Below are 13929 nucleotides of genomic sequence, written 5' to 3' on the forward strand. Positions count from 1 at the left end.
GACTAGGCATTTAGAAATTCATCTGACACAAAGGTTCATGGTTGTGGCTGAGATTTCCATGGACTTCAGAAGAAATTATGACTACATGATGTATCGATGGACTATAGAAGCCAGATCAAAGATTGTAGGAGCCATGATGAGGTGATGAGTTGTTTATGCTCAGCACCTCTCAATCGTGGCAACATGGGAGAAAGTGCAGAAATGCTGGAGTAAAAATTTAACAAGTGAATGATATCTGAGCTGAGAAAGGAATTAATATGCTGATAGCAAATGGGAGAAGTCAGACCATGAAGGGATTGGCTATGGAAGAAATGTAGTTATTATTTAATGTGCTGAACTGGGGAGAGGCAATGGCATGACTACAAAGAAAAAGAAGGCCAGCGCAATGCTAGAAAAAAATGTATTTGTAGCAGTATTCTGTATTACTGTAGGTGGTACCTACATTTTTGTCAAGGCTAAAGAAAAGGATGTAATAATATTTTAAAAGAGTGAAAGCCTAGAAGAGAGTTTTAGGAAGGTGAATGGATGGGACCAGTCTGTTTCCTATCAATGTCATGCAGAAAGAATCGGACAGCTTGCCCAAAAATGAGGACAGAAAAAGAAGAGCTGAGTGAAAAAAGATGTTGAGGCTGGGTGTAAAGAAAATGATTATGTTGTATGTCATGAGAAGAGGCAGAGTGGAGACATGTTGGGTGGAAAAGGAACTGCTGTGTTGTGCTGAATTTGAGTTGAAGGCTAAGCAATGAGAGAGATGGGAGAGGAAATGGCAGTGTAGCAGAGAGGGAAATCTGTCACTTATTAAATAGTAGCTGAGTTTGTGCATGGGATTCTCCAGGCGTAAATCAGCTTCAGATCTGTGGGGAGGAAGGGAACTAAAACTAGAGCCCTCAGAGAGAGGGCAGGATCTTGGGTGCAAAGGGTGGAGGGGATTTCAAGAGGGAAAGCATGACCAGTTGTGTCAAAGGCACACGTGAGCTCTCATCATCCACCAGCTCCTTATCTGAGAAGCCATCCTTGGATTAAGCAGAGGAGCTGGCTCTTACTATGTCGGTAGAAGCAAGCCAACACTCTGGTTGGGAGTGGGATTGTTTTCAAAATGTTACTTACCTCCTACATTGTCTCTGGGATAGCGGGTTTCAAAGAGGAATCCCCATATGCACCCAAGGTGGACATGATAGTTTGAAGTTGAATGGGAGGCACCAAAAAATTCTGATTGTTTGCTGTAAGGTGTCCCGATAACAGAAGCTAAGCAGTATGTGGGCACTTGCTTGTTTTAGTGGAATTCTAGTAGAAACAGTATTTACCCCTGTTTTACGGGTAGAGTAAATAGGATAAAAGAAGTAAGGTTGACTGGCCAAAAAAATCAAATGAGATCTGTGGTCAGCTCGTAGTCCCTTGCTTGTAAGTACTCTGTTTTGTTTCTTTGTAATTCAAAAGCAATTAAAGCAATAAAAAGAAATAAAATAAACCCCCGCGTGTCTTCAGCAATTCCTTTGCTGAAACTTGTGATATGATGTGAAAGAGGTTGAGGCTTTTCTCCTTGGTAATACATTTAAAAAATTATTAAATTTTTCTTTTCCTTAAGTAGGAATAATAATTAATTGTCATTTGAACTGGTTCTTTAAAATCCCATAGTTTTACCCACAATAATTCAAGACCATTTAACAAGCCTTCAAATATTCATAACACACGGAGATCATTACTCTTGAGACCTTCGTACAAAGCAGTGAAGTGTGTTAGACATGTGGCAGAAACCTCTTCATTTCTTATTTCTTGCTATGATTGTATGAAAGAAAGGAGAATTCTCTGTTCTTTTCCCCATTGCAATCTGCATGCCATTGTTTTATCTGTGGTGGGCCAAAGTTACCTCATACACATGTTCGCTGAAGAACATGGAGTTAACAGGCTTGAATTTAGCTCGGTAAAGATAAGCACAATAATAGTAACTTGCTGGTTTGTTTCAATTTTCCGTGCAGTATTTTAGATAACAAAAAAAAAGAGGAAATAATTTGTTTCTATATCACACATGATGTTAACAGCCCAAACTGTGTTGCGTGACAGATGCTGGTACCTAGTTTTTATATTGTTGGTAATTATGTAAAGCCGTTAATTGCTGTGGCATTGAGTATTTAAAAAAAAAAAAAACTAACAAAAACCCCACAAAACACGAACAGCAATTGATATGTCCTGCATTGGAAATGTATCATAAATATCACATAAATATCAGAAGCCCTTGTCATGGTATTCACTGTATGGGGACAGGATGAACAATTTTGTTTTAATTATATTTCAGTGTGATTGTCTAAAGTCAAGTGGAACCTCCATGGATTATATCTAAAATAAAACTGTGGTTACAGTATATGGTCAGAATCCCCAGATCTGTTGTGTCGAAATGACAGTATAATGAGTAGAAGTTAAAATGTCCTCTGCTTTCAAGTCATCATGGTTGTCATTTGATTAAATAATAGTGCATTCTGTTTGATGTCTTGGCTTTATTATTCAGAAGCACTTCAGTATATGTGTCCTACCTTTGTATTATGTGCTCCTGGCAACCAGGTATCCGTACAGGTTCTTATTTACACACCTGCAACGGATACACTGCATGTTTAGCTTGCATCTCTGCTGCTTGAATATGGAATTTTAATTATTCCTCTTAATTATGGTGCATTCACCAAAAAGAGGGAAATCATTGGTCAGGTACAAAAAGAAACTGCCTAGTATTTGAAGGAATTTGATAATTTTGTTGTAGTTCGTAGCTTGGCAGGTGGTAATAATGCTATGCCAGCACTGTCAAAATATGAAAATTAAAGTGACGATGGGTTTTAATGAAATCCATTTGACAAATATAATTAAGGTGTTTTAATATGAAGCCCTGTAATAAAGACTACCGGTGGACTCCCTGAGGTCCTGACTAATTGTGTAGATTGCTTTTAAGCTTTGAATAGTTTTATTGGATAATGAACTGTTAAGAAGTGTTAGATCTTTCTTAAGCAGAATTTGGTTTGAAAAAGAAGAGGAGAGACAGGCCTGAGGTGTGGCATTTTAAACATAATTAGAAGAGAGATTTAAGTTAACATCTTTGATCTTGCTGTCAGTTTTTGATTAGAGCTGTAAATGCTTTAATCAAGTGCAGTGTAGTCATTACATTTCTAACTGTTTTTAAACTGCGAAATTACTGAGACACTGACATCGGTTTAACACTTCTTGAGAATTTCCAGCAAAGTTATGTTTGTAAACTGGCTGTTTGCATTAAAATGTCATACTGCAGTAATTTACCAATTCAGTAGATCCTGGGATAATTATATTTTGGTGCTCAAATAATCTGTAAATCCTTTATGAGTTTAAATACAATGTCCTGCAGCTGAGGAGAGTGTGCCGCTTCAGATTTCATTTTAAAAATAATTTCTAATATTGTTTTTTTCAATTAAAATGATATTCAAAATAGTAGTTAAAATGAAAATGAATATATAAGAAGCTAAGTGCAGTATTTAAATGCCTTCCATAGGAATACAATCCTCTTAATGATACATATTGTGTTCTGCCAGTGTGGATTCCTTCACACTCAGTTTAGAAACCGAGAAACAGGCACAAATATTTACTGGGTGTACCGTAGTGGCTGAGCCAGTAATGAAATTGTGTTCTCTCAAATCGCTATCTGGCAATGTTAAAAACCGCTTGAAGAAATTTCAGAACAATCAATTTATTTATTTTTTTACTGGCGTCCAAAACAGCAATATGTTGTGAAAATGGCCATGGGCACAGGTACATAAGATCGGCAAGGATGGTCGGCTCGATGGTGCCTGCCCATAGGTGGCATGCCTTTCATTCCCAATACAGAACCCAGCAATCCGGGCTCCTTTCCCAGATCTGACCTTGCCCCATCCGTGTTCTTGATCTTTGAGCATGACAGAAAATCCAGATACCTATCTCTTTACTGTGTTGGGCTAGGGGCTACTGGGCATATTGTTTTGCTCATGTTGGTCCTCTAGAAATGTAGAAAAAAGGTACAGCAAAGAAAATTGTACTTAATTTATTCTGTCTGCACACACAGAACATTGACACAAATAAATGCTAACAGTGGCCTGCCAGCAAGTCCTACAAAATTGTTAATTGCATCCCACAGCAGAGCACCTGATGTCTTTGCCAGCACGTCCTGCACGCTCGCGTGTCTGAGGGCCGGCAGACCAGGAGAGAGGGGAGATGAGATCCAAACCCATGCCATCCCCACAGAGACCCTTCAGCTGCTGGAGCTTCTTCATGGCACCTCCAGTGCGGTCTCTGCCGACCGCAATTCAAGTAACACCCAACAGAGAGAAGTAGTCTCTCTGGTAACCCTGACCCAAAACATGAGGGACTCAAAGACCACGTCCCATGGGTGGGATGGCACTCGGAGCACTGCAGGCAGCTGCTTCAACAAAATCCAAGCAAAAACTGCTGCTCCGTGCAGTAAGCTGCCCTATTCTGAAGCAGTTTGGTTTTAAAGTCTCCAGGTTTGCCCCAAATCGAACCATGTAGTGGTAGTCTAATGTAGAGATGCCAAAAGCATCGATAAGTATTACCAAGTTTCTCCATCAGAAGAAAGCACACTTATCTTAGACACTTATTGAAAACAAACCAGTTTTTAAACATTTTTTCCTTGTAGTAAAGACCCAGTGTAAGTGTACCTCTTAAACAGCATCTGAAGAGCTTAACTTGATCCTCACAATATGATTCTGCTCCAAGGAGGCGTGTAAAAAATGTATTATGGGAAAATCTTTATTTCCATCTCAGCAATTTCCGGAAGAAATATCTTTGTTTGACAAGTACAAGAGCAAAGACTTTTTTAATTTTTTTTTTAATATACGTAGCCCTGCAAACTCAGCCTGGATTTTAAAATCAGTCTGGATTCTTTTCTTCTTGTATACCTCCTGATAACAATGATTTGCCAGGCCATTGGGTATTTTTCATTGTTTGCCCTGTTCCCTTACTGTGGGTTTATTGAGGTACTGGTTTTCTCAGCATCACCCTGTGTGTAATCGAAGGAAACATTGCAGATGGAAATAACTAGCACTTAGCTCATGTGTGTGAAAACAGAGAGAATCCACAGCTGCATTGGTCCTGCAAGGTAAAAATAAAAATATGAAGAAAGGCAAGTAGCTTGAGATGGGAAGGTGTAAGTGGAGGAAGACAGGAGTCTGTAAGAAGTGTGCTGTGTAAGCACACAGAGATGATTGTGGTGATGTTTTGTCCTTGTAAGTGCAGGTTTTTAAATAACTGTATATTTCAAATGAACACAGATTCTAATTGCTGGGTATAAATTTCATCATGTATAAAAACAAGATTCAAAATATAATAAAAGATGGAAACTACTAAACTTCATCACCAAACAAGTCACAGAATCATTTAGGTTGGAAAAGACCTTTAAAGATCATTGATCCAGCCTTTAAGATCCAACCGTTAAAAATACAGTGAAGTGAACATTTCCTAGAGATCCCTCCAGAGGCCAGAATAAAATTCCAGGGCAGAGCCGGAACTCAAACCACGGCCAGCGCAATAAGCTGTGGTCTGTCCCTTCCCTCTGCTCCTTGTCGCTCCATCTCCAAGTAGCTGCTTCTGATGTCCGGACTCCTGATAGAAGAAACATCCTTCTCTGCAATGAAACCCACTATCATGACAAAACTGGTGTGCGTTACACATCACACAGTTTTCTAGTTGTAAATTACCCACTGAATAAACGAACATTGTCTTGAAAGGATTTTTCCCTCTCCAAATTGCCACCTCTTTGGAGAGATATTGCATGTCAAGGGAAACAGAAGCTTCCTGAATAATTTTGAATTCATTTTGCTTCCTTTTATAGATCATCTTTTAAAATATTTTTTGGCTTTGGTGGGAACCTTGAACAATAACTTTCCTCAGCAATCTCTTTATTATTTTTTTTTTTAAGCCTTGGAACTCTCAGCCTCCAACTTTGCCATACAGTTCTTTTATATGGCCTTTAGATTTTGAGAGATTTAGTTAGTGGAAAAATGGGAAATGTTGAAAGGGTGGGCTAATTAATGTTTCCTCAGCCTATCTCAAGTAAGCTATTGTGTTAGTTTTTTGCCACATTTGTAATTTATGCCTGTTAAACCTTTGCTTTATCATCTGTTACTGACTTCTAGGCTTCTGTTTGCACTTACTGTCTGTAACAAGCATTTCATTTTATATGGAGAAAAAAATGGTTTCAGTTACTTTTACTGTACCCGAAAGGAGAATGGGATTTGCAAATGATAAATGGGGAAGTTGACTAGCTAACTAATAAAGATTTGTCTTAATCAAGTATGATTTGTCAGAACAGGAGCGCACTGGGGTCAGGGCACACGCAATGAATAATACAGCATTCACTGGAGAAAAGGACCAGGCGAAAGGCCTCATAAATATGCTGCGATTACCCACTGCTAATTCATATTCAAAGAATGAGTTGCGCCAAAGCCAGCATCGAGGTTGCTGAGCTGTTCACCTGCTTTGTGGGCTTTCTGATGTTTAAGAAAGTTTTATATATAGAAACATATATACACACACAAACACACACAGTTTTCAGAATGCTTGATTTTTGCACAGGCTACTACACTTTTTGGTCAATGATTTTAAGCATTATTTATTAATCATCCTCTAGGTTTGTTTTATTTTTCTAATGTCTGGACACTATTTTGTTTCTATTTTTTTGTTGTTTAAATATGAATGTGAATACACCAGGAGATAGTCCCATTCACATTTAAAATGAATTGCTGAATGGTGCAAGAAAGGTTAAAACACTCTTTAGCTCCATGGAAGCATTAAAGATCAAACAAGCATAGACTTTTTGCTTGTATTACCGGCTTCCCTGACTTTCTAATGGATCTGTGGTTTCAGGATAAACCTGGTACATCAGGATGTTGAGGGAAACCTGAACAAACCCAAATGTCATTTTATTTAAGTCTGGCTTCGTTTTTATTTGTTAACATTGCTTTTTGGTTCAAGGAGCCATTTCTCAGGTTGAAACAGTTGATGAATAGACTCTTCTCATATATTTTCTGATGTCCAGAAACTGAGATACTACAAAGAACCTTGTCCTATTGATAAGTTTTATTCTTCAAGACCCATTTACTTAAATGGGTCATGAAGAATCAGTTAAAAAAAATATATAAAATTTTTCCAGTTCTTACAGAAATAACTAGGAGACTTTATTTTTCATCTTTGTACTGTTTAAATGTCATATACTGCAATTTTGTGTAGTTAAATAATTTGGAAAAAAAATCTCTTGCTCCACGTTTCAATTTTAAAACATATTTCAACATTTCAAAATGTTGTCTTGTCTTTTGAAAACCTAATGTAACTTTGTTTTCTGTTTTCTGGTTGGCTGATAGTCTGTCTCATCTGGTTTATGCTCACCTCTGTGTCTTGAAGGGCATTTATTGCTGTAAGAGTAAATCAGCTATAGAGGTAGGGCCAACTTTCTGAGCCTCGAGCTGCTGAATGCAGGAGGCTAAGTTGCCAACTCTCTGCCTACACGTTTTAAGTCTTTGAAATAACCAGCACTGCAGGGTCCAAAGCAATTATTTACACTGCTTTGAGTTTATAGCAAACTTGGTAGATGGTGGAGCGTTTTTGATTAAATTATGACTATGAATCCAGCCTTAGTTAGCCAAACCAAAGATCAGTGTTGTGTCATCTTGGTCCTGTTTGGAGTCATAGGCTTAATTAAGTGATGGCTTGTGGCTCAAGTTTTAGAGGGTATATTTCTGCAACTTAATTTAGATGCAAACAGGATTGTGAAGACTCTGCACTGCTGAATCGCTTTCAGAAAAGTTCAGGATTGGCAGTACTGTCCCTGCACCAAGCTCAGAGCAAACAGCAACTTCTTCCATCCTGACAGTACTTCAAGTAGTAGGAAAAGAAGGTACTGAGGGTTGGTTCCCAGCCTCACTTACATAAGTGATTGAATTGAGGGTAGCAAGTTTTTTACTTATTGATGCACTAAAGAAGGATTTCTTTTGTCTTAAAACTTTCTTGAAGGAAGGGAGGAAAAAAAAGAAGATGCAAAGGGAGGAATTTGGAGCAGATGAGCATTGTCAAGCTGGTGCATGGCTAGAACAATAGCTGGACTTCAATGTAGACAAGTACTCAAGAGAATCAAAGTCTGCCACCTCCTGTGAATGTTGCTGTGAGGATGTTAGTAAGGGAGCTCAAATAGATGGGTGATGGGAGTAGACAGAAAAAACTACATCAGTTAGTGAGAAATGAGTGGTTTTATACTAGCAGATTGATGTAAGTTAGGATTTCAGAAAAGGTACGGAACATTAGAAAAAGAAAAGGCTACTAGAGGTGAAGTTATAGGTCTGTCACATGTCATCATTCTCCTTTCTTTTTCCTGTTTTCTTCTGATTCATCTGCCTTTTCTTTCCTGGGGAAGGGCAATATAGGCCTGGACCATGGGGGGTGTTGGTTATGAAATGCTCCCAGTTTGTTCTTAAAAGCATGTGGTATCTTCCTCAAATATCTTTTCTTCCTTATTTTGAACAAAGCACAAAGCCTGAATTCTCATTAGGTGTTCTGGATGTTTTTATTTCTGGTTTCCCTGACCTCAGGATCAACGGACCCCTTTTGCTGTTGGCCAATGAAAATAATTTCATGAACATCCATTATAGCTTATAGGGACCTTTTTCATTTGAAAAAATGTCCGTATTTTAAGTTTGGTGGACATCTTGGACTTTGGAGGACTGGAAGGTATTCTTAGCTGTATTTTGCTTTCCAAGTAACACTGGGCAATTTCTTTTACCCTCTCTTGCAACCTAACTTCTGACAGCTCTGGAAGCGTTGAATGTCCTCGGTGTGTGCTGTTGACTGTCAGTACTCTTTCTACCAGTACGGCATTTGCTTCTCCTGAAGAAGCCAACTAGTCCCTACAGCATGTAGCTAATTTTTATTTTATTATGTTAAGTGACCACTTAACAGCATGCTGATTAACTTCTCTGTGGCAGATTCTAGAGGCATGGGCACCAACTCTCATGTTTCACTGCTCTGTTAATGCTCTACAAATTGTCTCTCCGTTGGCTTATAGCCATTATATTATCCTTCATTTATCTGTATTAACCTGTACTTGTCGTTTAATAACTTTAATGATCTAAATCCTTCTGTCTCTAATTATATTGCCTGTTCAATGTAAATATAAATGAACTGTGAACTTGTAAATTTATAGGACTTATACCTGTGTCCCTACATGTAAAAATATGTCATCACTTTCTTTATTAACTTTCTGCTGTCAGAAGCATAAAGCATTTGACTCAGCCCTGAATTCTTCTAAAGACTGGAACATAATATTTTCCAAGTTTGTAAATCTGCTTGCTGTCACCTTTGAACAGCTAGCATTTAATGCTTTCTAGCATTTCTTTCCAGAAACTGTCCAAAACAGAGTGGCTTTTGGAAAAAAGTATCCCAACCTTGAATATATTTACTGAGTTTCTGCCTATATCAGCAGAGTTCTTCTCCAAAAATCTTCCACAAGCTTTTGCTACGTCTTCAGAGCATGTGATGTCTCTATGCAAAGACAACACAGAAGTGCGGTCCCCAGATGACGTTATTCATTAGGCAAGGCTAAGTGTCTCAGGGTGGAAATGTTCACTGTTCCTACTCTGATTCCTTCTCTCACAACACGCAGTGTTTTTTTGCTTTTATTTCCTGATTCTGTAGAACAGCCATCTTGTTTTTTTCCTTGATTTTCTGCTTTTCCCAGTGTAAATTAGTTTCTTTTCCTATCTCTATAATTACATAGCTCAGCTGCGTTCATTGTATGTATTATGAGATTGGGCAAATCATACTTCCAGACATCCTTTTTATTACCTGGTTGTATTTAATATTTTTTAACATTTTAGAACATATCAGGTGATGAAGTGTGTGTGTGTGTGTATATGGGGGAGGTTTTAGATGTGTATATAAAAAAAATGTTTATATATATATATGCACACAGAGGGTACACTTTGAGAGGAATAGAGCTGTGTAAACTACGTTGGATTATTTTATTTTTCATATGAAACGAAAAACAGGGACTCTGTCTTCAAAAATTATAAAAATGCATGTTTGTTTATCCAAAAGCCTGGAGAGGCTCATTCCATATCATTCCTCTCTCTTGAGTAAATATATTAGTAATTCTTAAGGAAAAAAGTATTACTGACTTGAGTGATTAGAAAAAGCTCTTTCAAAATCAGTTTTGCTGATAAAGTAAATAAATACTTAAATGACTGGAGGCAAAAAAAAAGGAAAAGAAAAACCAGTCAAGCACAACTTATTTTGCATCCCTGCTATGTGTGTAGGTATTAGAAGTCAAGCTTTATAGAACGTGTGTTAAATAATTATTATTTGAACATGTAAATAAATACTACGTATAAGTTACAGGCAAATTCCAAAGTAAGGGCATATTCAGGAGTGTAAAGCATCACTAGAAGTGATCATTTTTTTTTGGGGTGTATCTCAGTATAGAAGTTGAAAACCATGTGCCAATTTTTGTGTGCATAAAGGAGGAAGTTGAGTTTGCATTTGTTGGTATTTTGGGGTTTTGTTTTTTCTTCAGTTGGGGAAAGCATCTTCATTCTTCTAATTAGGTTCAATGTTTTGTGATAAGAAATGATATGGGGTTTTTTGCATAACACAGTCTCACAGAACCAGGCAGTGTTTGTGTTGGACCCACAACACAGCATTATTGAAGTGTTTAGCACTGAAGAGGCTGATTTCCCATACCTTGCTCAAACACCTTTAAGGCAGAATACATTTAGAGCTGTGAATTTTACCATTCACTCTTTAAGGCTGATGCTTGTTAATATTAAGTTATGTACTTTTTCAGAATTTTTTTTTCTATTAATCACAACTGAGATAATTGCTATATCGAATACTCCTGCCCTCTGTCAGTACATAGATAATAATGAGGTAAATGCATTCATCCTTCTGCTTCTCATAGTTGAGCTGTAATTTTAGAGCACAACTTCATTCATCTCTTTGGGAATTTTGATTAGAAGAAGCAGCACTACATACTCTTTGGTCAGACCTGCGACTGCACTGTGCTAAACGTTGTTCATACTTACTAACTAAAAGGATGAAGTAATCCCCAAATGATTGATGTTGTTAAGATTTTGTGGAAATACCATTACTGGCAACATGCAACACCCTTCAGTTTATGTATTGATCTTAATTCATGCATCTGCACTATAGTATATCTTAGAAACCTGACCTTTTCACATACCTGTATCAGCATCATCAATGATTTGCATTATAAGTAGTCTGGAAAGATCTATGCTGCACTGTTGCACTAAAAGCATGAATCTGCCACCTAGATGAAGGTTTTCACTGGCAGGAAAACATCAGAGTCTTGGACAATCTTGGAGAATTATAGCAAGCAGGTATCAAGCTTGTAATTAGCTGTATTGAGGGCTAATGTTACCTTTTTTTCCAGTCCTGGACACCTTTGGTTGCAAACCAAACGAGGAGACATGTCTTCATGTCATTTATAAGTCTATATTTTCTTTATTTATTAATATTTTTGTTTGACTGTTTTGACTTTCCAGCTAAAAATCAAGTTTCACTATCATCAGTGAATTTTCTGAGTAGAACAAGGATATGAAGAATATCTGTGGATAAAGGTGTCAATTTATGTTTGCAAACTTATTGTGAGATTATGTTAGCTCTGTTATGTCTCTTTGTTCAACTTATGTTGTTATTTTAGCCCAAAAAAGGCCAAAGATCATCATCTAAAGTGCATGTAGAGTAAAGCTGCTCCTGTAAAATTGATGATCCGTCCAATTATTTATCTATAGAGGCTGCTGGGAAGAAACGCAACTATCTCAGTTCTCAGACCCCTCTGCTAGGTTGAACTTCATGGCTGAAGGTTTAATCCCTAAGTGTCATATCAACAATTCATTCTGTGATATTCTGGCTGACATGCTCTCCTTCCTTATTTATTGATGTCTTCAGTCATCGACAATGAGAGGAAAATACACTATTCGTCAAAGTGGCGATGTTTTACCCTCACTTACAGTTGATGCTGCTGTCACATTGATGGTTGGAAAATAAACTCAATCATTATAAAAAGCTAAGAGTGTGAACTTGCCAGTGACAGGAAGAAGATGAAAAAAACCCCTACAGTAACTTGCTTAAAATTGGTGTAATAAAAATAGAGCTGTTTCCTATGAAGATATTTCTGACCTTTGTTTGTGAAATACCAAGCCATTTTAGCCATTTACTTTATAGCTGTTCCTTTGAAGGAAAATCTTCTCCTCACACTCCTTTATGTCTGTGCAAACATTTGTATAATTTTTAGCAATAAATATTTGTTCTCATTCCACCTCTTGCTACTTGGTTAGTAATTTGATGATATTTCTTCTCTCTGTTTTTAAGGGATTTTGCTTTGTTTTTTCTCCCCTAGACTACAGTGAATGCATGTATCTGTTTGTGTATTACAGTATTTTGAGTGCTTTGATGAAGAATAAGCTTAATCCAGGGGTCCTTTGACATGCAAACATAGGCAAAGCTCACTTGAATCGCTTTCTTAGGCTACCATTTAGATAGCTGTACTGCACCTTGCAGCTTTTTTAACTCAATAACCACATAACTTACCACATTTCACCTTTGGGAGGCATTGTATATACAGCTAAAAGTAAAGAGCAGCAAGCCAAGAGGGACAAGATAGCATAATGAGAATGTCAATTTGTGGTCAGATATCTGAGGAAATATTTGTCTTACTTTTACTGTACTTGGCAACAGATAGAGAAATATATATGTAATGAATTTCCTGAGACTTTTTCTGGCTGAGTGTGTACCTCGTGTTAAATGGATTTAGAAAAAAAAATTGCTTGTCTCAAATTTTTAAAGTTGGAGGTGATTCTACTTTGGATTGTTTCCTGAAAATGGGCTGTATCTGTTAAAAAAAGTAAGAACTGTCATGTTAGCTCTACTAACATATTGGTGAATTTTTGATGATTAATTTTCTTGAGGCTCCTCAAATAATGACATTTTCAGATCCCACTCATTCACCAGAACAAAAGCAAGGCATGATTTTTGTTGTTTATGGGAAAAAAAAAATGTTTTTAGAGTTTTGCTTGGTTTTGTTGCATATCTCTGGCAGGCCAGCTAGGTAGCCTAAACGAATGTGCACAGAACTGCTGGTTGTCTCCCACCTGTTCCGTGTCCTGAGGCAAGCTACAGCTGCTTCAGCTCCTTGGGTCTGTTTCCCTATCTGTAAAACGGGAATGATTTAACTTATTTTTCTCCTTCAGGGAAATACTGGGAGGGTTTCTTAATGTTTCTACAGAGCTTTGAAGATTAAAATCTCTTCTCTATACTTGCTGCTAATATTTCAGTGTAAGAGGAACATTTGACTGAAGCTGTTTGAAGAGTAAAGTTTTGGCGTGTTGTGGTGTCTTTGTACCATATCTCAAGGCCTCTCTGCTGTAATTTTGCAGCCTTTGGTTCAGCATAAGCTGTGGAAGCAAACAACTTCTGTATAAACAAACAGTGATGATGATAGATGAATGTATCTGTCCGCTGTTAAAAACATCAGGAGATCCATTACAGCGTGTCTCCAAGCTTGCAAGAAATAGTCCACAATGGGGCAAAATAGACACCAGTAACTGGGCTTAGCCTGAAATAACTTTTGTTTAAGCATCAATGGTAAAAGCTGAGAAGCATAGTGAAAGTTTTTTTTTCTAGTATGACTTCTTTAAAGGTGTAAGGATGATGAATGTTTTAGCAAAGGCTTCCTGACTTGCTTTCTAAGACAAGGTGTGGGCTTAAGGAGCATGTGGGAAGTACGAACACCCAGCACGTAGAGCAAGTCTGAAAGTCTTCTTGCCTTGGTTTCACAGACCAAAGATCTGTGTCAATTCCCAGGGCCTAGACAACCTCAAGAGCTTGCAGGGGGACAGCTTCTGGTTTAGTTGTTACTAC

The 13929-nt window shown here is 37.6% G+C and overlaps 1 protein-coding gene across 4 annotated transcripts in view; it reads left to right on the top strand.

Annotated features, from left to right (window-relative positions):
• Nucleotides 1–13929, top strand: part of VTI1A (vesicle transport through interaction with t-SNAREs 1A) — a 274091-nt gene that overhangs the window by 152385 nt on the left and 107777 nt on the right. The gene's annotated exons all lie outside the window — the stretch shown is intronic.

The sequence above is a fragment of the Chlamydotis macqueenii genome, chromosome 7 (genome assembly GCF_036417535.1).
Source record: "Chlamydotis macqueenii isolate bChlMac1 chromosome 7, bChlMac1.mat, whole genome shotgun sequence".
Lineage (NCBI taxonomy): Eukaryota > Metazoa > Chordata > Aves > Otidiformes > Otididae > Chlamydotis > Chlamydotis macqueenii.